The following is a 25,503-nucleotide window of genomic DNA, read 5'->3' as shown; positions in this document are numbered from 1 at the left end:
TTTTGGTAAAGTATCATACATAGAGAGACCTCTAGTATCCACTGCAGCACCTGTGTGGGACACCCTTAAAAGGGTGTTCATTAGTGCTCCTGCGTCCAGATGTGTAAACAGCTGCTGAGTGTCCTCTCCTTACACTGAATCAAGTTTGCATTTCATTCTAGTTACAAACCCATCTAGACAACATCTAGATCTAGACAACAATGTACTAACCTTCTTTTAATACAAATAGGCATAAACAAATGCAGTTAACCTGCATCTGCCAAAAACATTTTATTAGTGTTTACTACGAACGATTACTGTGCCCACGAACCTGAAACTTGCCATTTTAAACTGTACAACAGCAAAGAAAAGCACATGGACTAGCACTAAAGTACTAATAATAATAGGAACACACGACAAATACTTACTTTTTTTCAGCACTCTCTTGATCCTTCTGTACTGATCCTGCTCCCTCAATTTTAGGTCTGACCAGCATTTCCTCAATTGCTCCTTGGATCGTCGTACCCCAAAATTCCTCTGCAGACTTCTCACCACTTTAGTCATGATCTTGGCCTTTCTCGCATTTGGGTTTCTGTATGGTACATACTTCCCATCATAGTCGGCCCTCTTCAAGATGTCCACCATCTCTACAAAGGACATATTTGAGGCCTTGCATCTCCGCCTGAATTGGGAAGTTTCTGGCTCCGGGATTTCATCGTCGTTGCTGCTATTCTCACGCACCTGTTGTCTCTCCACCATGTGTTCTCCCACTGCGCCAAAACAGAAGGGGCGGGGAATACAATAGAAAGAAGGTTGGGCGGAGTTTCACGCATGCGCAGTATATATAAAGCATAACATGCGTGTGCCGTACGTACGATCTGTGAGTGGAGGACGGAGTAACGTAAGCGCCAATCGTGGAAACTAAGTGGTTAGTGGCCTAAACTGCTTATAGATTGAGGCCTATATTGGGACGAGATTAGGGGAGTTTAGCCTCACATTAGGGTTTGTCTTTTGTTGTGTCTTGCAGAGAAAATTGATAAATTTAATGACCATGACTTCCTCCCAAACTTTATTGATAAATATAAAGAGCTGACCTGTCTGTGGTAAAACACCAATATTATAACAACAAGCTAAAGAGGAAGGCAGCGCTGGATCAACTGTTGGAATTAGTGAAGCCTGTGATTCCCCCTATTTGAAGGCCAAAATTGGTGGCCCGAGGAGCACATATAATAGGGAGCGCAAAAATGTTCAAGATTCCATGAGATCAGGAGTAGCAGCAGATGGCATTTATGTCCCCAGGCTCTGGTACTGGGAACGACTGCGTTTTATGTTAGACCAGAGTGAACCCAGGCCATCGCTCTCAACCCTTCCTTCCACTCTTCCTTCCACATCAGATGAGGAAGAAGATGTGGAGGAGCCAGCTTGAGCCAGGTCTAGCATTGTTCAACATATTTCTTGTTCAAAAATTAATTATGTTAACTAGATGTTATTATTGATCACTAATTTCAGACAGTAGTAGCCAAAAATGATTGAGACAAGAATGAAAAATGCTGGGGTCAGAAGGATAGACTTTTCTATTTGGTAACATTCAATTTGCAACACTCATGAGCTCAAAATTGTATGTTATTTTCTGATTGATGACCAAAAAACTAAAACTATGTCCCATTTTCATAAACAAGATAGTCTCAGCCAGGAGAAGGCTGCGGAAAGTGGCAGCCAAAAGGTGGCCGTGGAAAGTGGCAGCCCGGAGGTGGCCGTGCCTAGTAGTCTGCCCAGTAGTCTGACCGAATCCCAGATTCCTCCCCTCCGCCTTCCAACAAAAAGGACCAGGAATGCAAAGAACCTGGAGGAGTTAGCGACTTCTTTGATTCAGCAGGCTACTGCAGTCCTCACAACCACCCCTAGTGTCCAGGATGCCTTTGCGTGTATGACGGCCAGTAAAATGAAAGTAACGAAGGAGGGCCAATGCCTCATCTGTGGGGAGGTAATATTTCTGGCGCTAAATAAGGGGGTGAGGGGCCAACTCACCAATAAAAGTCACATCTGTGAGTTGGACTATACTTCTCTACCACTTCCAGCAACACCTCCAACACCACAGCCACAGCCTGGAAGGAAGCGTGCAAGGAAGTCTTTAGAGTGATGACCTGGGTTCGGTCTGGTCTGGCAAAAATCTCAGGCTGTTGTAAGACCACGGCCTTTGGACATATGTCGTCTGTTGCTGCTCCCAATCTCTTGGAGTCCTGGACTGTATTGTGCTCAGTATTAAATGGACTCCTCAGGCTACCAATTTGGCCTGTCAAATAATTGATGTTTGCCTTGAGGTACAAAGGCTTCACCAATTCCAACTGTTTCTCCACAGTTGCCTTCCTCTTTATTTTGATAGGACCCCTAATACATTTTTTATTTTTGTTTTGATATACTTGGCTATGTGTTTTACTTCAAAAAGGACAGTTTGTTTGTGAGTAGGTAGATACATTTCAAAAATACAATGTCAAATTAACAAGGAACACCAACACCAACCAACCTCTTTGAGGTTAAAAAATACAAAATAATAATGGTGTTGTGGTAACTTGACACACAAAATGACAAAAATATTTTTTTTTAAATTATGGAGATCTTGAGAAAAAAAAAAGTAGATCACTATAAAAAAAAAAAAAGATTATTCTGGAGATCTTGAGAAAAAAAAAACAACCAAAAATAAAGATTATTCAGGAGATCACGAGAAATAATAAGAAATCCATTTGTCAGAACTGTGTGTGAATATCAGCAGCAAAGCAACTTCATTATTCTAGCATTATAAAGAAGAAGAGAATGAGCTTCAATGAAAGATTAAAAAATTTGCAGTGCGATGAATGTGCTATCTCCATTACGAACACTAGTTTTACAAAACTGACCGCTTCCGTCTCAAACTTGATTCTGAGCACGCGTGGAATTTTCTGAATTGAAATTGTGTACACTTGCTCAGAACCTGCTCTCAAACATTTGATGGTGAAGATTCCGACAGCGAATGTCCAATGGTGGAGCATACACACGGTTGGACTTTCCGCCAACAAGCTCACATCGAACATTTCCCGTCGGAAATTCTGATTGTGTGTGGCATAACACTAACTGACTGATAGAAGAAAAAAATTAAAATCCCATGAAAAAAAATACTTACCCTGATCTTGACCTTTGACTGTGACCTTTACCCAAACACTAGCCCTGGCACTGATCTAGATCAGACCTTGATCTAGGTATTTTTTTATTTTATGTTTTTATAATCATTATTATTTATTTTTTTACACACACTTTTTTTTTTCTCTGAAAGAGAGAAAGTATTTCTCTCCTCCATTCACAGAGAAAGAAAACATGGGGGTAGGCTTCACGGTGGCTGATTACTGTGATAGCCAATCAGAGGCTATCACAGCAATCAGGTGATCCGGAATCATGAGATCCATGGTCCTGATCGTTAGTACGTGGCCCAGGGCTCTCTGTGAGACCCTGGTCTCTGTGCTGGGAGATACACAAATATGCAGCCCCAACAAAAAAGGCCAGTCCAGTGGGGTCACAGATTTGCGTACAGTCAGCGTGAAGGGGTTATAGCAGTATTAAACCCAAAACCAAAAATTCAATATACTGCAGTGGAGGCTGTATAGATTTTCTTTGTTGAGGCCTTTTTTCCCTGTTTTCTCCTGGGGATCTAGTCAGCAACACACCTTCTGTACTAGTGCCCAGACTCTGAATAATGGAGCAGAGGGGCACTTTGAGCAGAACCATTGTCAGTCTTGGGGGAGGGGCGTATAAGATGTACTAGAAGATTTACATACACTAACAAATCGAAGCCAAACTCCAGTGAATACTTTATAAGCCATTACAGCAAACAGTTTTTTTCTTTTGGGGTAAAGGTTTACATGAATAAATCAAACGCTGATCATTGTAAGCACCCCTGTCAGTGTTAAATGGTTTGTCTCAACACAACTGCTTGTTATGTTGAAAAACAACAGACTTACTGGCTGGATCATCAAGTGAAAATAAAGAAAGGAAAGCCTAAAACAGAAAATGAATGTAGCCACAACAGCTAATAATCGGTAAGCTGCAGTATAATAAAAGTTTGCATTTGTGTTTAATACTGCTGTGTTTAATAACAATCTCAAAAGAAATCTCAAAATTGCTCAAAACTGATATGGTTCAGAAACAGTTAATAAAGTGCCTTCACAAGAGGCCCTATACCCACCCTCTTATAAATGAGATCAGATCTTTATAAGCTATATTTTATTGTTTAGAAACTATTTAATGACTGACTTAGAAGTAGTGGAGTGGCGTAAGTCAAATGTGTTGCCTATATTTAAAAAGTGATCAAAATCCTCTTGACCCAGGCTTGTAAGTTTCAGAAGTGTCAGATGCTAAAGATACAAGCTGCGGGTGTAGCTCTCCAAGAGAGATTGGATTCACCGGTGGCTGGACTGATAAGTATAATATTCATCTGCTTTTATAGACTGCTTCTTCATTTTATGACAAGTTATTTTCTGCCCATATACAACTACACTAACTGTCCAAAAGTTTGAAAATAACCAAGTACCACATCTACAGTATATGAGTTTGTTGGACGTGCAATTAAAAAATCGTGGATATGAAGTTGCCTTCTTCCTTTTCCACAGTCTCCATTCTTCCAGAAAGCCTTTTCACAAGATGTTTGTGTGTTCATTCAGCCAAAAGAGCACTTGTGAGGTCAGGTACTGATGGTGGACAAGAAGACCTAACTCACAATGTCTTCCAATTCATCTCAAAGACATTCAGTAGGGGAAGCTCAGGTCTCTGTCGAGACTACTTGAATTCCTGTATACCAGCGGTCTCCAAGCTGCGGCCCGGGGGCCGGATGTGGCCCTTTGCTTGCCTTTATCCAGACCTTGGGGCACTATAATTCCTGCTGCTAACACCATCAATGGTGAACTATTCTTCTGGCTGACACTAACAATGGGGCATAATTCCTGTTGCTGTCAACAGTGGAGCACTGTTCTTCCCACTGTCGCCAATGATGGGGCACTATTCCTCCCACTGTCACCAATGATGGGGCACTATTCCTCCCACTGTCACCAACGATGGGGCACTATTCCTCCCACTGTCACTAATGATGGGGCACTATTTCTTCCACTTACACCAACAATGGGTGCACTATTACTCCTACTGTCTTCAATGATGGGTCACTATTCCTCCCACTGTCACCAATGATGGGGCACTATTTCTCCCACTTACACCAACGATAGGTGCACTATTACTCCCACTGTCTCCAATGATGGGTCACTATTCCTCCCAATGTCACCAATGATGGGGCACTATTTCTCCCACTTACGCCAACGATGGGGCACTATTACTCCCACTGATACTAACAATGGGACACTACTCCTTCTACTGATACCAACGATGGGACACTATTCCTCCCACTGAATACAAAGATGGGGCATTGTTTACTCCCACTTGACGCCAGGACATTTTCTACTCCCACTGGCCACAGTCTGGCCCTCCTAATGTCTGAAGGACAGTAAACTGGCCCCTTGTTTAGAAAGTTTGAAGACCCCTTCTCTATACCAAACTCATCAAACCATTTCTTTTCAGACCTGTATCTGTGTACAGGGGCACAGCTATGCTGTAAAAAAAGGGCCTTCTTAGCTGCTGTCACAAGGTTGAAAGCTCACAACTGTCTAAAGTGTTCAGCACGCTGTACCCTTCACTGGAAATATATTAACACAATCACTTGAAGGGGTGTCCACACACCTATGCCCCTAAAGTTAGAGTGCTAGTCAGATGTCCATAAACTTTTGGCCATGTAGATCAGGGGTAGGATACCTTTGAGAGGTGGAGATCTACCTGAACAATATGCAAACGATCAAAGATCACAGGGGTTTGGGCCCTTTGTTTGAAATAAATTAGCAAGACCTAACTAAATAGTAAGGAAAACTTAGAAAAATATAATAAAACAAATGTCACTGTAAAAAATATAAATACGGTGGATGGTGTCAGTAGAGCAGTGGACGTTGTCGGTAGGGCAGAAGAGAGTGTCAGTCAGTAGAGTAGTGGATGGTGTCAGTAGGGCTGTGGATAGTGTCAGTATGGCAGAGGCTGGTGACAGTAGGGTAGTGGATGGTGTCAGTAGGGCCGTGGATAGTGTCAGTATGGCAGAGGCTGGTGACTGTAGGGTAGTGGATGTTGTCAGTAGGGCCATGGATAGTGTCAGTATTGCAGAGGCTGGTGACAGTAGGGTAGTGGATGGTGTCAGTAGGGCCATGGATAGTGTCAATATGGCAGAGGCTGGTGACAGTAGGGTAGTGGATGGTGTCAGTAGGGCCATGGATAGTGTCAGTATGGCAGAGGCTGGTAACAGTAGGGTAGTGGATGGTGTCAGTAGGGCCATGGATAGTGTCAGTATGGCAGAGGCTGGTGACAGTAGGGTAGCGGATGGTGTCAGTAGGGCCATGGATAGTGTAAGTATGGCAGAGGCTGGTGACAGTAGGGTAGTGTATGGTGTCAGTAGTTTTTTATTTTTATTATTTATTAAATTATTTATTTTCTAATACAATTTTTTATTATTTTTTAAAAATTTTAGAAGGCCTGTTGGGGGCTGTTGAGGGCCCTATTGAAATATCAGGGGTCAAAACAAACCCTGCACTGGACAATGAATGAATGGGAAATTCCTGTTCATTCACAAACTGAAGCACAGTAAACTAAGTTTACTATGCTTCAGTTATGACTGGACACAGTGGGGGGGGATTTACTAAAACTGATAAACACAGAGTCTGGTGCAGTTGTGCATAATAATCAGCTTCTAACTTCTGTTTGTTCAATTAGGCTTTGACAATAAAAAGTTAAAGCTTATTGGTTACTATACACAGCTGACACAGATTTTTCAATTCCTTTCTCTGCAGCCTCAGCTTAACTGAAGATGAATGAACAGGAGATAGAGTTTCCTGTTCATTCATAAACTGAATTATATCAAACACAATTTACTATGCTTCAGTTACGAATGGACACTGAGGCTATCGGTACCGATCACTTATTGTGTTCATTCAGAAAAGGAAGGGGTTAACAAATGACATGTTTATGTCCCCTTTGTCAACTCTCTATCCAGAACAAGCCCCTGTGTACCTGCAACAACCATCGGGAGAGGGTAGCTGGCAGCGCTGCCAGTGGGAGGGGTGCCTACACAGAGGGGGCACATAGCAGCAGGAATTCAATGTGGGCAGGACAGGGAGGGGCATTGGAGTTTAGAGGGTGAATGGTTGCACAAATGATGCCCTGTGTGCCTCTCCCTGCAGCAGCTGAAAGTCGGTGGGAGGGAAAGAGAGACACACAGGGCATCAATCCTGTAGTTGCCCCCCCCCCCCCCCCACCTAAAGGCTGCATTTTATGAATGTATCTTTTCCTCCGCTATTCATTTTATCTTGTTATCTTTGGCTGGAGTTTTGGTTTTATTTTTTTTTCATTCACTCAAACAGCCTATGTTAGGTCTCTTTTAGATGGGCAGACCCAGGGCAGGAAAAAAAATGCAGTTGAGCCACAGTTTTACCATGATGCTTTGCGGCTCTAGCATTTTTAACTCAGGGTGCAAAGTTTGACTAGTGGTGCCAGTTGTCATACTCACACACTGAGTTCAATTGGAGCTCACCACAATCACATGCTAAGCATGCAATGCGTGCTGTAGTCAGGGCCGTCTTTAATATTTATTGCACCCTGGGCAAACATTTTCTTAACATATGAATGCCTTCGCTATTTACATATAAACACAGGGTCTGCAGGTGAGTCACTGTACATGGCAATAGGGAAGAGCTGGGCAGCATTAGTAGCAGCAATTCACACTGAGATATTGGGACACAGCACTTGGCTAAAACTTCAAGGGACAAGGGAATTTAAACTGGGATAGTTGGCAAGTATGAAGCAGCTGCTTTGGGTCTCATAACATTGATGGGGCCAAGGGCAGTTGCACCTTTTGCCCTGCCTTAAAGATGGCCCTGGCTGTAGTGCAAAGTTACAGGGTTAAATCAGGTGTGAAAGCAATTAAATGCCTCCTCACCATCTGTAAAACACCCTCTTATAAGTGATCAGAACGCAGGTCATTTTGCAGAGGGCATCACACTCCACCGCAAATGTTAAAGTGGTTGTAAACCCTCACATACAACTTAATCTCAGAAGATACTACATAACATAGGCAGCTGATCGCTGCCTGTGAAAGTGCACTTACTTGTGTAGTTTCAATATGAATTGTCTGTTTATCTGTGATGACGTCATATGTGATTGCATAGTATGCACTTTCATTAACGGCATGTTTATTGTGCAGTTTGTTTATTTCCTGCATGTCTGGAATTTACTGTGAGCCAGATTCCCCTCTGAACGGCACAGAGGAGAAGTCTTGCAATGCAGAAATTATTGTGGTCTTCCTGATACTCCCCCTTGTGACTGAATAAGACGTCACACAGGGGAGTGAATCAGAGGATACTACGGCGCATTCGCAATATTTCGGCAGGGATACGAACTAAGGGCGGAAATTACATCCTCATCGGCTTCGGAAAACAGAACAAAGAATGGCACGGACGATACCCGGAAGATACTGCAAAATCAAACAACTAAAAAAGGCACTTCTAATGCTCGTTTAGGAGTAATTTATATATCTCTTGCTTGGCAATGTAAAAAAAAAAATATATATATATATATATATATATATATATATATATATATATATATAAAGTATTACAGTAGTATAACCAGAGCTAAAGTCCTCCTTGCATCAGATAAATACTAAAACAGCGCTAAAACGAAAATAAAAATAGGAAAAAAATGTATGGTAATGAAACCATAGGGCACTGGCAAACACCACGGCCAGCAGTCTTTATGTAGCAGATGGATATGTGGACAGTTCAGATAATTCATGGTCACTTTTCTCTTAGCGTGCACCTTCCACCAGAGTAAGAGTGCAATTATCCACCTCATGAAGCACACACCACTCTGGGGTTCAAACTCACCAGACGCCGCTAGAAATAAAGCCTTGTATCAGTGTCCAAACACCGCTCTGTGCTGACACCCCACTTATCCAGAAGGTCCACTGGTCAAAGGTACTCCGATTGTATCATAAAACACAAGGATAGATGTACATAGCGTAATCCTGTTTATTATAATGCAACATACCCATACAGCAGAAACCCCCCTTAATCCTAGCTGCTTACATTTAAAATGCAATCAACAAGCATAAAGAAATACAATAGAGGGCGCTATCACCACCTCCAGCCGTCCGCTGGAAGTGTGCTGTTCCTTGCAGACACTGTATTACACTCCCGGGTAGAAGGCAGAGCGTGGTGGAGCGCACAACATCACTTCCGGTTTCCGTGCTGGTCAGGCCCTGACCGGCGTCATCGTTCAACATCAACAGAGGGCATGACGAAACCACGCAAAAAGTGTAGTTGCTGACTTTTAATAAACAGACACTTACCTGTTCCACGGTCCAGCGATGCGGCCGAACGGAGCGGCGTTCCTCTCCCCCTCTTTTCCACCGTCGCCTCCATTGCCACTCTGGGCACCCTGCCATGACAGCTTTTGGCTTCATGGTCGGGCACACATGGCGCATGTGCGAGCCGCGCTACACTCCCGGAGTGGACAGGTGATCTCCTGGGACCTGTCACGTGTCCCAGGAGATCGCCTAGAGGGAGGGGACACCTAAGGTGTAAGGAGTCGGCTTGGCGATCCCAGGGTGGAAGGAGGAAGTTGGACAGGAAGTCCCCCTACTAATGAAGCCCCCACCCCCCCCCCCTCAAAAAAAATTACATGCCAAATGTGGTGGGGCGAGGAGTGCTTAAAGCGGAAGTTCCATTTTTGGGTGGAACTCCGCTTTAAGTGCTCTCTGATAAGCGATTGGAATGCAGGTTGCTTTGTAGAGGGCACCACAGAGGGCAGCACAGTGGTGTAGTGGTTAGCACTTTCACCTAGCAGCAATAGGGTCACTGGTTCAAATCCTGACCATGACACCATCTGCCTGGAGTTTGCATGTTCTCCCTGTGCCAGCTTGGGTTTCCTCCGGGTACTCCGGTTTCCTCCCACACTCCAAAGACATGCTGGTAGGTTAATTAGACCTTGTCTAAAAAAAATTGGCCTTAATATGTGTATGTGTTTGTAAGCATGTCAGGACCTTACTGGGTAAAGGACCACGCAAAAAGCCGCAGATGGACTCTGGTGGCAAGAAAGTGCCCTGAGGCGAACAGAAGTCACTCACTCCACTGCAAATATGAAAGAGTGCTTACAGACTATCCAAACATTTCTGCATAGCTGGCAAACCTGTTCCATTAGAACAAGCTGATTTAAAATTTCAATGATGATATAATAGGGATAACAAAAAAAAAACATAAGGATAATAGTATTGATCATGGGAATTAAAAACATAGAGGATATAGGACTGAACTGAACTCCAGATTGAAAAAAAACGAATCTTTAGAAATAGCTCTAATGAATCATTCATGCTGCAGGTAGGGAGCCAAATCTGTAATCCAATACATCAACATTTCATGATCCATTTAATAATTTTGTACATTATAAATGAAGTATAGCTAGACACAAAGGCACTGTGGAGTGATACCCTCTCATAGTCCTTCACACTGTGTCAGGCTTAATTGGTAAAGACGAGTGATGGGTAAAAATACATTCTAGAATAAGCCTGGCATTCTCGTGTACAGGATGGAGAAGAGAGGCCATGTATTTGCCATTAGTGCGCTCTCAACTCTCTCTAATTCTGTATTCCCCATTAGTGCTTGCTCTGAAGACAGAGATAAGACTTTTTTTTAGCTTGGAGTGCAAATAGCCCTGATACCTTATCAGAAGAGTGTTCTAGATATGAAGCCAGACAGACAGTCATATATTGTCTTAGGCTTTATGATAACATACCTCCCAACTTTCTGAGATGGGAATGAGGGACACCTATCAGCAAAAGTATGCAGGCATAGGACACACCCCTTGCCACACCCCCTTAAAGGAGAATTGTACAACAAAATAAGATTGGTTAAACCCACAAGTGTTTTTACCACTACTATTCCTTTATATTGGCTTTTAGAATTTACAAATGCAGCAATTTAGAAATCAGATGAAAGGTTTAGCACCGGGAAACACTTTTTAATAGATAAAAAGTGCATTTTATATACATCGATATAGATCAGACCAAAATGAGGGACAAATGAGGAGGAATGAGGAACAGAAGGACATTGCTCCAAATCAGGGACAGTCCCTCGAAGTCAGGGACAGTTGGGAGCTATGTGATAATCTGTGCATGCTGTAAAAAGATAAATACACAGCAATATAACTATAAAGGAAAACAATTAGCAGTATATTGGTAAATTACAATAGAGACTCCACACTGGGATGTGATATGTCTCATATACAAATAGGATTCACATATCTGTGAAAATGGGTGCCTTCATAATGTAAAACAAAAAAAGGAAATATGCAAACAAAGGCTTTGCCAATAGCCATAGATTTAGATATCACCCCCTCGATAGTCCAAGGCCATACATCCAGGCCTAGATCAGTCAGTGTATTCCCATAGCAGGTATGGCCAGGTATTTGCGATCAGCTGCGGCTCCACAGCCACACATGGAGTAATAGTAATTACCGCCAGCCACAGATGAGCAGCTCTGGACACAAAGGAGTTGATTTACTAAAAATGGAGAGTGCAAAATCTGGGGTGGCTCTGCATAGAAACCAATCAGATTCTAGGTTTTATTATCAAAGCTTAAAGTGATTGTAAAGTCTGTTTTTTTTTTCTATTAAAATAATAAACATGTCATACTTACCTGCCCTGTGTAGTGGTTTTGCACATGGCAGCCCTGACCCTCATCTTCTCAGGTCCCCGTCTGGAGCTCCTGGTCCCTCTCTCTTGTCGAGTGCCCTACAGCAAGCAGCTGGCTATGGGGCACCCGAGCTTACTTGAACAAGCTGCAGTTAGAAGCTGATTGGTTACCATGCACAACTGCACCAGATTCTTAGTGTACCAGTAAGGCCTCTTTCACACGGGAAGGATCCGTTATGATCCGCCCCATGGACATCCGCTTGCTCAGTGGGGATTGCTCCGTCGATCCCCGCTGAGCAGGAAGATGACAGGTCCATCTCTGCACACTGCGCAAGGATGGACCTGTCAGAGCGCCGCTCTTCCCTAAGGGAGATTGGATGACTTTGGGCTGCAGTGTCCGTCGTCACCCGATCCGATGACTGATGGAAAAGTAGGTTTTTCCTCCGTCACACTTTTTCGGATCAGAGCGGGTCGGATGTCACCGCTGACAGGTCCACCTAAAAAACTGACAGGCAGACCTGAACGGATCGTTCGCATAAAAGAGGCCTAAATCTACCGCAGTGTTCTGGAAAATATTTTCACCTTGTGTTTAGCATCCCCTACTTCCATGTGGTCTGGGACACTATGGGGTTGATTTAATAAAACTGGAAAATGCAAAATCTGAATTTGACAAAAAACTTGGAAGCTGATTGGGTTTCTATGCAGAGCTGCACCAGATTTTTCACTCTCTGGTTTTAGTAAATCAGCTTCTATGTTAGCAATTCTGCATGAAATCTTCTGTAATTTATATGTGTACTATTGCTAGCCTCTCTTAATAAAAACAAAATTGAAAGAAAATATATTTGTTGTGAATGGCACTAATCTGCACTTAGGTGTTTTGAAAAAAATAGCTTTTTCTTACATATCTACCGCTCTCAACTATTTCCCGTTTGCAGGGATTATACCACTGTTAGAACCTAACTCCTCATTCCAGCATTCCTCTATGTCCCACTTTTAACCTCTATTTCTTTCTTTTTTTTTGTTTGTTTCCATGCAAGTTTTTTATTGGGATTTACAAAATTACAAAAATATATTTCAAGGTCAGTCTGCACATATATGACTGTTGACAAATGTTGTGGAATGTGAACCCAGCATGCCACAAGTACCAAGTAAAGTGACACTCATCTTAGCATGTGAGCTGATTATGTATGGAGAGCCAAGGGATGGCAGTGAAAAGGTGCTGCTCCATAACATATACCTTGTATTATTTAACACATGCATGTAAGAGGACAGAAAAGTGAAGGAAACTAAATAAGAAAAGGGGAAAAGTGAAGAGTGTAGGAAAGAGCGCAACAAGGGAATAGCAGGTGATAAGAAAGTAAAGGGAGACACGAGGGGGAAGAGGAGACATAGGGGGGAAAGAGGCCAAATTTGCAATTTTAAGCTTTTGATTTTTTCTTTAGATGATTGTATTGCATATTTTAAACATTAATATAAAATGAAAAGTAGTGGTTGGAAAATTTCTAGTGGGGGTAAAGCAGAGAATATATACTTACAATGTCATTGAATCCAGTACTGTTCTTTTCACAACTAGAGTGCTCGTAGTGTAACTATGTAGTGCACTACTCTTTCCACTCAACCATTTTTTTTTGGCACTGGGAGCCAGCTGTCTCTTTCATAGACTTGCAGCTGGCTGCCTGATAACGTGGTACGAAATCTCGAACATGCCTGGTCTATTTCAATTCTTTCTCTTAGCCAAGACAGCAAGATATTGTGCAACTTCTCTGTTTGTGGGTCTGTTGCCTCCTGGAATATGTGAAGTGAGTACCCCAGAAGGCTTCAGAGGAAGGCATAAACCGGCCATACATTATACAATGTTCTTATTCAATTTGCCTTCAACTATGTAGTGCAAGCGCCTGCCTTGAAATTAAAACGTTTGACCTCATATTATATGGTTTTGGTAAATCTAAAGAAAAAATTTACAAGAAAATTGTATAATGTATAGCCAGACTTACATATCACACTCTCTAAGGCAAGAATCGAGGAAGGGGCAGGTGCAAACTAAAGTAGAGAAAAGAAAGGTAGGCAAGAAAAAGAAATAGGTAGAAGCAAAGAAAGAAAAAAAGTTGGCTTTTTAATATTGTGGAGGACGGATGTGATTTTTCTTAGCTAAAAGGTTTGCTTTAAAGTATGCTTAATTTGTTATGGGCCATGTGACTGGGGGATGGGGGTGCAAAAGCGTGTTCTTATCTTTACCAATCTTACAGATCTGGGAGGTATGTATTGTATATGTATATCCTAGGAGCTTATATTGTTTTAGATGGGGCTGTAGCAAGTGATGGGGCCAAGCAAACCATATTATAACCCATAACCTTGTTCTATTACCTGGGAACCGTAAGCCTGCAATATGCGCAGTGTAATCTTTTAAAGCCATTTTCTGTTATAGAAGCAGGAGTGCCAGAGTGTTTGTCAACACATTAAAGCCAAACTCCACCAATTTATTTTATTTTTTTAAATATATTTGGGAAGAGTTCAAATTTCTGTCAGGCTGTCCCTTTGATGTACATATAGGAAATGAGGATGCAAGCATCTTTAGGCCAGGAAGGCTCAGGCATCAATAACAAAATTGGAAAAGGCTGCAGATAAGTTTTTTCTGTATGCCTGTTGGGAGATATATTACTTTTTTTTCTGATAAGTGAGATATATTCCATCACTTCCTGTCTAAAACGAGAAATGTATTGAAATCTCCCCAATAGGGATACAGATGGCAATAAAAACCTTACAGAGCCCCCCTTTTTCTCTAACCTTTACCATCCTTCACCGACTTATTATTCTTATTCCAGAGCTATCTATTTATTATCTATTTTACTCTCTCTACAGGATAGGAAATTGACTTACTCTGATTCAAACCACCACACAAAATAAGGTAGCTCATATCTCCAAAAGAATGACTATTGGCCAACATTATACTTTTTGTTGATAGCCTTGGGACCACGACACCCCCTTCCCCACGGATCTCTGGTACAATGGGATGTCTAGCAGAGGTTTAGACTTTGTAACAAATCATAAAACATTTGTAGTGGTTTACATACTACTTTCAGACCATTCTTCCTCCTGTGTTGATGTGATGACCACGTTGTCTATGTCCCTGATGCCCAACCTGTGGCCTAGAGTTGCGTACGGCCCTTTGGCACTTTTTGTTTGCCTCGTGGAGCCCCTGCAGTCACGAATCTGTGTTTCCCTATCACCCAGTTATACCACTGATACAGTTATGTAGTTATTGCACTTTAGCAGTCTCATGTAACATTTCTTCTCAATGACTGTTTCCTGAAGCATGTCCCCAATCTCCAACAACTCCAATAGCATGTTCACAGTCTCTGAAAGTCTCATGTAGCATGTCCATATTCTCTATCTCTTGTATCATGTCTGCAGTCTCTGACCATCTCTTGTATTATATCCACAGTCTCGGACCATCCTTGTATCATAACATTAGTCTTTTGTTATACCCTATCCTGTCTCTTCTGTCTGACACTGAATATTCACAGAATTTTATATGTAGCCCTTTGGTGATGTCGAGGGCCACGGTAAGGGTTGGCACTTTTTCTTCAAGCCAGACCCGAACACTTAAGCGTCGCACAGAATTATTATTTTTTTTTTAGTATACACTATAAGATTGTAACAGGCTCAGGACACCTTTGGGCACACCTAAGAGAATAGTAATGCAGTGCACATAGTGCTCCCTCTCCATCCTGTCAAGCCCTGTTCTGAGTCACATTCCTGTCTGAATAATGTGTCAGGGTTTCAGGCAGACTGAAACCTGGACACATGATTACAAACCTGAACTGTCAGGGTATATCCCAGACAGGTGGCAACCCTAGCCGCACTTGAGCCCCCCATATCAATAAAAGTTGACCACCACTGGTCTACATCAATATCTTTGTTCTGTTAACTTGTACACACAGTTATGTATTGCATTTGCAAAGATTAATAACATATTTCATTATGATAAACCTAAGAGTAAGTAAGCCTTTCCTTCTTTATCCAAAATTAAATAAGAGGTTTTTTCTGCAGTCTGGCTTTAATTGTTAAGCCCATGCCCATTTAAAAGTCTACCTAATCAAATAAATGTCAAGAACAGTAAATCCTCCTAAAACAGCAGGTAGTACTACACGTCTCATTTCCATCATAAATCCCCAAAACAAGAAATGTATTCCAAATTTTAGAACAGTGGATGGAACCATGCAGCTCTTTCCATTATACCCCTTTCCATATAACATGTCTGGGTTTACCTTCTAAATAAAATACAAATTTCCCCCACAAGTTTTTAAACACGCTCTTTACTGCAACACACAACTAATGCATCACAGACATCGGGCACCGATCGGTGTCTGATACCAAATAAAGCTGCTATTCATAGATCCTCTTGTAGAATCGTCAAAAATAAAACATTTTCCAAAATGTGGTGAGCTTAATAAATTAGGTGCTTTGCCTGTTCACTATGAAGCTCATGACTTTCTCTAGCATCAGATGTCTGCAAGATGTGTTTACCGCTAGCAATTACGTAATGCTGCTTTTTAAAATAACCTGGCAGATGGTGAAGAAGTAATATAACAGTAGTGATGGACCTGCATTGCTGGAGAGGTGCACGGGGATGTTTGTAGTTTCTGGAAAGCAGTATATTACACACTATTGTCACCGATAACTCACCAGATCTGAAGGCTGTGTATGGCTGTGTGCTCAGTTCTGCTCTTCTGGCACTTCCATGGAGTATTTCTAGTGTGTGTCTGTAGCCAGAGCTCCCAGGGATTATTAATAGATCACCCACTCAGGGACAGTCAGGCCCTCACATTCCTCATTCCTGTCAGCTGCCCCCACCCTGGATGGTTCAAGTTGTACACACAAATACTTTGGGCTAGGCTCTGCCATGAAGCAGCATTTTACTTACATGTGTACGTTAAAGCTAGACACAAAGACCACAAAGACACCGCTACTTGGATGGATAGTATACCATATTGTAGATGTATTTTCCAAAACAGTGCCCAGTCTTCTGTAATATCATTGCAGCTTCTGGTCTCATCTTGCTTCTCCTTCATGGTCCACTTCACTATAGCAGGTATGTCATTTATTCAGAGCAGATGCCACCTAGTCTTCACTGGATAGGTATCCAATGTATTAGAAAAAGGTATTGTAACAAGCTACTGTAAAACTATTTTATGGAATCAGTTAATTTCACTGCAAAATATTAGATATTACTATACAATCATTCTCCTCCATGTATGGTGGAATCATTTAAAAATCCGGCTGACACACTTGCATTTAGCAGGGATATCTGCAAGTGTATAGGGAGCCGTTGTTTGCCTTTGTACCAAGAAAATTGCCTATACAGTGGGTATAGAAAAGAATTGCCCGCCTTTGAAATTATCACATTTTGTTGCTTTGTGGCCTGAAATGAAGACAGACAGTTTTTTTTTTAGTCAGCAGTATTTATTCAGTGCAACTTATAACATCCAAGTGAAAGATATAACACCAACATGTCAGAAAAAAATAAATTAAAAAAACAGAATTACTAAGTTGGAAAAAGGATCACCCCCTTATGTCCGTATTTTGTTGAACCAACTTTTGCTTTAATTACAGCCTTTAGTCTGTAGGGATATGTCTCTACTAACTTTGCACATCTAGACTTTGCAATATTTGCCCACTCTTCTTTGTAGAGCTGCTCAAGGTCAGTTACATTTACCTTTTCTAACTCAGTAATTCTGTTTTTGAATTTTCTTTTTTTTTTTATGACATGTTGGTGTTGTATCTTTCACTTGGATGTTATAAGTTGCACTGAGTAAGTACAGCTGGATAAAACAAAAACTGTGTCTGTCTTCATTTCAGGATGCAAAGCAACAAAATGTGATTCTATTTAAAGGGGGTGATTCTTTTCTATACCCACTATATTTCCAAATGTAGATACACACATTTTAGTAATTCAAATTGTGGTAAATTTAGTTTATATTTGAACTGAAATCCATCACAATTGCCCCATTGTGAAGGCATATCAGTAGCAAGATGAACTTTTTTGGTTTACGATAAGCAATGGCCAAAAAGGACTGTTTGAGTTTATTACCTCTAGAGAAAATTCCAAAAGGTAAAGTAAACCTGCTAGAAACGGGCCAGAGGATTAAAAAATATATAAGCTGGGATGATCTTCATGGAATCCACTTACTGTGTACTGAAGTTACTAAAGCTGAAAAAAAGATACATATCAACAAAGTTGAGTTTGTTGATATGTATATGATATGTATATATTTATGTAGATATGTTGAGTTGAACAAAAGAGTTCAAATAAAAAAATTTTTTAAAAAATTGCATCCACAGAAACTCAGAAAAAAATCATTATAAAGTGTAATGCCTTGCATGAAATCGATGTTCCCCATTCACCGCTCTTCTCCCACACTGCCATGTTTAATCTGGAGCATGTGCAGAAATTTTCTGTGGTCTCTGTCACTTCCCATAGACCTGGCAGAGACCCTGAGGAATTTCTGCACATGCACAAGGTCTCCCAAATTGTCTTCTGGGATCTCTATATTACACATCCCAGGAAACAGCGTATGTCTGCACATACATGGGGGCCAGCAACATCATATTTTTCTAGGCAAGGATTTAGCAAGAAAACAAATCATTTAAAAGTTTTTACTTTTTTTCGGCAAATATGTAAGACTGAAGGGGGAGGAAGCTGAAGAGAAGACCTTGCTAGAATGGGTGAAGGTCTGCTTTAAGTAAGGACTAGTTCTGAACCTTAGTTTGACCAGGGATCGGTAATTTTCTTCCAAAACTGTCCATGCTCCAACAGTAAGGGCTCATTGGCTTATTTTGCAGTGCATTAACATGCATTACTGTATGTGCCTACAATGGCACATGACCCTTTTTTGTAAAGCAATGCACTACCATATGTTGCCACCTGTTGACCATCCTATTTAAGTCTGTTGATCTACCTTGCAGTCATGTAAATGTTCTGTACCTGCAAGGTAGATCCACATACATAGCAGGCACTATGTAAACAATACATTAGAGATCCCATAGTAGAGTTAAATGATAGGTATAATTAGTAGAGGGTCTCATAGTATAAACTGATATGAGGCCCATTAGTGAAAAGCAGTAGATGTGCCCAACTTCACAGTCATATGAGATGGTGTCACAGTGTAATGTAATGAAATTAACCCCAACTGTGTCTCTCACCTTGGAAGAATTTCAGTGCCAGAGAACCCCCAGCGCTGCTCCAAACTATCTGGCCTCTTCCTCTGCCACCTCACTTTCTCCTTCTCCCACCCCTGTGGTGTCTTTTCCTTCTGCTCAGAACTCATGGTCAGCCCATTTCACACCCAGCCTTGCTACACCACTCACTCCTGCAGTTCTCCCCTCAGCCATGCCCCAACTTCCAGCTCACAGGCAGGGGGACGCACATGACACTGGAGTGTTGAATCCAAATGGGGTGGTGTTGGGGCAGAACTGAGGAAGGGAATAAGGTACCAAAGTAGAGTTGTGCTTCCAGGGGAGAACTAACAATTGAGGGTGAGAGGAGTTGCCAGGCCAGTGCTGCTAAGTTCTGCAGTGCAGGAGATGGCTGTGTGATGTGGAGGCAGAAGGCCCAAGGTGGGTGCTTTTTCTGCCTCAGCCCGATCTTGTCTGTAGTTTACAGAAAACAGCTGCAGCTCAAAATGAGGGAGGCTGTCTTAGTAGAAATCTGAAGTTTTCTACCCCCAGACCACACAGCTGTAATCTCCAGGTGCTGTATGGTTTAATTTGAGTGCTTCACCTGTCACAAGTCATCAAGAGTGTCAACTCTGCTCAGGGCCCTATGTGGCCCCTCCTCCAGTTACAAAAGTTGTACTATGGGTTCCATCAATGAAAAGCAATTTATGGATGGAAAAGGTGGAAATTTATTGGTCCACCCATCCATTGATAGTATGCTTTTCATTGATGGAAGCTATAATATACCGTCTAGGAATGCAAAGGAGGAGCAGAAATGGTGGGCATAGTCAGCACTCTTGATGAGTACCTGTGACAGGTCTAGTCAAGCATATTAACCCCCGCAGAACGAAAGATTGCAGCTTTAGGGGTATAGGGAAACAGGGGGACAGAGGACTTTGATTTTCAACTAAGAAAGCAGCTAGCAGCACAAGGGTACTTTGCATTGATTGTAAGTATTGACCCATGTGTTGATTTTTTTTTTTTTTATTGAATAAACTTAGGCATTAATGTTGTGTGCAGACTGATGCGGTCTGCCTGGCATTTGTACAGGAATAACACCAGATTCCTGTACAAATGACATGCAAATTCCGTGCAAGGGGAATGAGCCATACATTATGCCACGATTCTAATGCGGTGCAGGAACCGCACAGGAATCACTGTGTTTCCCGCAATACATCAGTGTGAGCCAGGTCTAAGGCAACTGAATAAGGCACTTGTCAAAACATCTTCTTTTGTACAAGTTTAAAATATGTTGCTTTTACACACTAACGTTTCTGTGGCTTTTTTGTTAATATTTAGTGAACATAAGTACTTTAAATGCATATTACAGTTGCAGTATATACAGTACATTACAATTATATAAACCATTTCAATATACATGATATATTAGAGAATAGGATCTCCTAAAAAGAAAAACATACATATGCTAGTGTTGAAGTATACAGTATCTGTAAATTATTTGGAAATGTCTGCACTATACAAACACACACAAAATAATATAAGTTTACATAAATATGTACATATATGTGTAATATGCCGTTATTAGAGTTTGAAGAACAGTGTCATGACTTCGCCCACATTAATTGAGAATGATAGAATGGCAGTGAGTTGTCAAGAGAACCTGAAGAAAACCAACCACCTCCAGGCTGTAGTTGTTTCAGAACTGTTTGGTTAATCTATTAAAACAAATTATTTGGGGGTGTCCAAGCTAGACTTCCCTGCCAGTCTGCAGCCAAAGGCAAAATACAAAGTTGTCCACATTCCCTAAAGAAGTATAAAATATCTTTAATGAGAGGAATAATACGATTTTTGCACTTACCATAAAATCATTTTCTTGAAGTCCATTGAGGGACACAGAAATGTAGAACATTATTAGGCCAAAAGCAGTCCAACTGCAGGGTGATAAATAGTTGCTGAAATATCCCATAGGTATTAACACACCAGAAATTTTAGTTTGGTAGAAAATAGGAAAAGGGAGGAATGTAAAGAAACTTTAACAGAACGTATCGGGTTAAGTCCAGAAGAGAAGAACATCTATCTCCTAGTAATCGGGTTACCCTAAGACCTCAGGACTCACAGTATCCCAGTTTAGGGAAATGTTCCAGCAGGGTAATGAATTATTATGGCCACTGACCCTCAGAGGGAATTACAAGACTTATTAGCAATGGATACTTCCTTAGAAGGAAGAATGGAAGCACACTCACTCTTTAAGGTGGGGCACATCAGATGCAGGGATTTGAAAGCCAATACCTTGACTGCAGGAATAATAAACCATGTGATCAAGAAAGAGACACCCAACAGTGTAAAGCATTGGCTCACCCAGCCAGATACAGGGTTAGTTCTCAAAGTTTTCCAGCGGCAAATATCTAACAACCTCCAGATGAGATCTATAAGAGGTCAGAATAAAAGAACAACCAACAGATGGATCACCTGTTGACTTGGGAACATGTCTGTTTTACAAAACCTTACTCAAGATGAAGAAAGCAGAAACAACCATTAGAAGAATCCTCCTAGGATGGCAAAATGAATAATTTCCACATTGGCCATTAGCCTGCACAGTTAAGATAACGTTCTGGTCCAAAAGATTAGTCTGGGGTACTTTCTAATCCATATTCCCAAACTCAGAACGAGAGAAAGTGAGTAACAGGACAAGGAAACAGACCATATGAATTGTAACTTTGCAACAATCCCATAAAACCCCAAAAATGTTAGGGAAAATGGCTGGGTATAAATGATAGGACCCTCGGTTTAACAGGAAGTGTAAGCAACTAGCACACTGACTCTCTCTAGTGAAGGTCTCCTGATCATACCACAAAAGGGATGCCAGAAAAAAAAGGGCACTAGGATGGACATCAGGGCTATTAACATTGGTAGGACCCAGAACAACTGGAATATACTAAATAGTTGTTAGCATTTCTGCCCTGCAGCAATAGGGGCCCAGGTTTTAATCCACTCAGGACACTATCGGCATGTGTGGATTTTCTTCAGGTACTCCGGTTTCCTCCCACACTCCAAAGACATGCTGGTAGGTTAATTGGGTCCTGTCCAAATTAGACCTATTATGCAAGTGCTTGTATGTATGTATGTATGTGAGATAGGGACCTTATATTGTAAGTTCCTTGGGGACAGAGACTGATGTGGATGCACAAAAAAAGTTGCCTAAATTGTCTGTGCTAAATATATACTTGTAGTAAAAAAATATAAATAAATAAGAACTGATCCCCGTCAATCTTGCAGGCCACAAAACCCCTCAGGAGAGGGATAGGGTAAAAAAATGTTAAACACCACAAGGGGTGTAACCATCAGTGATGGAAAAAGAGTTCTCCTACAGCAAGGAGTGCAATATCCAAAATAAAGGATATAGTGCTACCTTAGTAAGAATTAGCGATGTAGTAAATCCAGTAAAGGCAGCTGAAGAAGGTACCTGATTCAGGGGCCTAGAATGGAAGCTACAAAGAGAAGCCTAAGCAGTGCCATCACTAGGGTTGGCGTCACCCGGTGTGGAAAAACATGGTGTCACCCCCCCTTCACCAACTATAGTGCTCTCTCAGTACAGACCCCCCTCCACTAAGTACAGATCCCCCTCCACTAAGTACAGACCCCCTCCATTAAGTACAGACCCCCTCCACTAAGTACAGACCCCCCTCCACTAAGTACAGAACCCTTTCCGCTAAGTACGGACCCCCCTCCATTAAGTACAGACCCCCCTCCACTAAGTAAAGACCCCCCTCCATTAAGTACAGACACCGCTCCACTAAGTACAGACCCCCCCCTCTATTAAGTGCAGACCCCCACCTAAGTATAGACCCCCCTTCCCACAGTATAGATCCCCCTCCCTCAATAGACCCTCCTCCTGCAGTATAGATCCCTCTCCCTCAGTACAGACCCCCCTTCCTAAGTTTAGACCCCCCGCTAAGTACAGACCCTCCTCCCGCAGTATAGACCCCTCTCATTCAGTATAGACCTCCCCCCTCAGTACAGACCCCCTCCCTCAGTGCAGAGCCCCTTCATCAGAAAAAAAACCCTCAGAGCAGACCCCCCTTTCATCAGTATAGACCCCCTCAGTGCAGACCCCCTCTCCACTTGTGCTAGTGAACCCCCCTCTCTCCTCACATAGTACCCCCCAAGTGCATATCTTTCTAAACCCCCCTCCCCCATTACGCTGCCATCATTTCTTAACATGTCCCCCTTCTTGGTCACAGTCCCCCTCTTCTATCCATGATCCATCTACATTACAGGAAACTGTACAGACCTCAGAACAACGCGGTGTGTGTTCCCCAGACTCCCTCCTTCTGTGTAGATGTAAACAGAGAGGAGGGGGAGGCGGCTTTGATCCGCTCCGTGAGACAAGGTGTCAGGAAAGGCTAGCCAATATCCAAGATTGGCGGCCGAAGAATACGAACACCTCCGGTGCATCTGTGCGCACGTGTGCGCACACTCTCATATGCATGCAAACGTGCACATGAGAATCCAAGAACTGTCAGATTGCCGCCCGTGCGCATTTGCGTATCTTTGCGCGCATCAGTGTGCGTGCACCCGGTAACAGCTTTGGCGCCAAACAGCCTTTTTAGACACTGCTAGTGCACAGATTTGGTGCTGTCTGCTCTACAGCGTTCCCGTGTGTTCTTGCTACCTGCATCTTGTTACCTGTTCCTGTTACCCGACTTGGCTTGCCTTTGACGATCCCTGCTATCCGCCTGCACCCGACCCGGCTTGTCTGACCACCGCACCTGCCTGCTCCTTCTGCTACCTTGCTGCCAGCCCGTTGCCGACCCGGCCTGCATCCTGATTATTCTTCGGTCTTCACATCTGCTTCTGACGTGTCCGCCAGTGTATGACCCGGCCTGCCTGTACCATCCCTCTCCTCCGCCTGGAGAATCCTGCTGAGCTACCACTCTTCCTACAGCTGTTTTGGATTCCATGGTCTGCAACCAATCAGGCACTCATACGACTCTGCACTCCTGCACTCCCTGTCTGCTCTACCGGGGGGCCTCGAGTCAGAGGTGCAAGAGAAGCTGTCTGCTGCATATCAGGCTTGACACATGGAGACAGCCGAGGACATGCAAGAGTCAAAGATCAGTGTAGGGGTGCAGAGTGAGCGATGCCACTGCCCACAGGTGTCACCCCTTCGGACTCCACATCCAAACTCAGAGGAGTTAACCATCAATACAGGATGAAAAAACAGTCCATCGTTTGCCAAAATAGGTGTGTACATTTATGCAGAGGTCTGAGCAGATAAGATAGAGATCTACGGCACAAATGGGAGCTAGACTGTGATTGTCTGAGATACTATTGTAGTATCATTAGCATATGAAGAATGGGATTTCCAAATGTATCTTTGGAATGCCAGACACAAAATTACCACCCCCCCTCCCCATGCATCAGACCTGCATGCATGTGAGACACAAGCTTTGATGCCAGCAAGAAACCCTCACATGGTTGTAGGAAAGAAGGGTAACCCCTGGAAGTCGCACATCTATGGTGTCCTACTGTGATGAATGGAGTGGCAACCTCAGCCTTGACTTTGAACAGGCCACGCCCCAACCCATTTCACTCCACCCCCTCCCGAAACTTAGTCATGGGGAATCATGATCTAAGCTCTGAGGGGGTGGAATGAAACGTGTTAGGTCTGTGGCCTGGTAAGAGTGCAGGTTGAGGTTACCACTCCATTCATCACAGTAGGAAACAATAGATGTGCAAATTCCAGGGGCTACCTTTTTTTTGCTTGAACTTTTGCAGGAGCCAGGATGGGCTCTATCCCCTGTCACCATTCTAGCAGCAGCTGTGAACACACTGTCTATCCCCTCCCTATCGAGCTTAAGTGGCACACATACTTTTCCCAGGTCACAGCTGAATTGCAGGATCCAGACATTTGTTCCAAAAGGTCCAGGACACAAAGGTTTGTCCCTGAGATGGACAAGTCTCCTTTAGGACATCAGATCCAAAATTTGAGTCACCTAGAATAGAGGACAGCTACTTCAAATGACCTGAGCTGAAACCTAAGTAAGAAATCCAACTGGTAGTCAGTGAAATCCATAAAGGTAAGAACATCATCAACCTGTTTGGTGTTATGTTTTGTTGTAAGTTTGGTGGATGACTGGAGTGTCTACAGTGGGCAGAGACTACTTATCAATAAATTACTTTGAAATGGGAAAAAGCTCTTTTCGCGTTGTCAGGAGAAAGCCATGATTCCATAGGTTGTGTCCAAGCCTTATAGAGAATGTTTTAAATACTGAGTGTATTGGGAAGGTTTGTGCATCTGTAAGAGCTCTAAAAATTCCCATGCCTGGAACAGCAGGCTAATCTTTCAGCTACAGGATAGAACACACTGCATTCATCACATTATTGTGAACTCCTTGTAAATCCAAACGTAGCATTTCCCTGTCCTGAGTCCATGGCTGAAAAATGGTGGACGTGTTTTGTTTGGGCATCAGTTATTTTAAGGAATTTGAAAGTGTTTTTTTCCTCTTAACATTACATGGGAGAGAGGGATGGGGTTTTACAACAACTATATT

The 25,503-nt window shown here is 42.5% G+C and overlaps 1 protein-coding gene across 2 annotated transcripts in view; it reads right to left on the bottom strand.

The window, feature by feature from the left end:
- The window catches only part of KLHL30 (kelch like family member 30), a 77,608-nt gene extending 61,001 nt beyond the window's left edge, over positions 1-16,607 (bottom strand). The window contains exon 1 of one of the 2 annotated variants that reach the window (XM_077488497.1): positions 16,460-16,607. The gene's annotated coding sequence lies outside the window, so the exon portion shown is untranslated. Of the gene's footprint in view, positions 1-407; positions 720-16,459 lie in introns of those variants that run through there. The other variant, XM_077488498.1, reaches the window with a different exon arrangement.
- Positions 16,608-25,503: the final 8,896 nt, after the last annotated feature.

The sequence above is a fragment of the Lithobates pipiens genome, unplaced genomic scaffold (genome assembly GCF_037356315.1).
Source record: "Lithobates pipiens isolate NorthernLeopardFrog02 unplaced genomic scaffold, aLitPip1_a1.2 Scaffold_18, whole genome shotgun sequence".
Classification (NCBI taxonomy): Eukaryota; Metazoa; Chordata; class Amphibia; order Anura; family Ranidae; genus Lithobates; species Lithobates pipiens.
The sequence above is the reverse complement of the archived record's forward strand: the minus strand, read 5'-3'. Positions and strand labels throughout refer to the sequence as shown.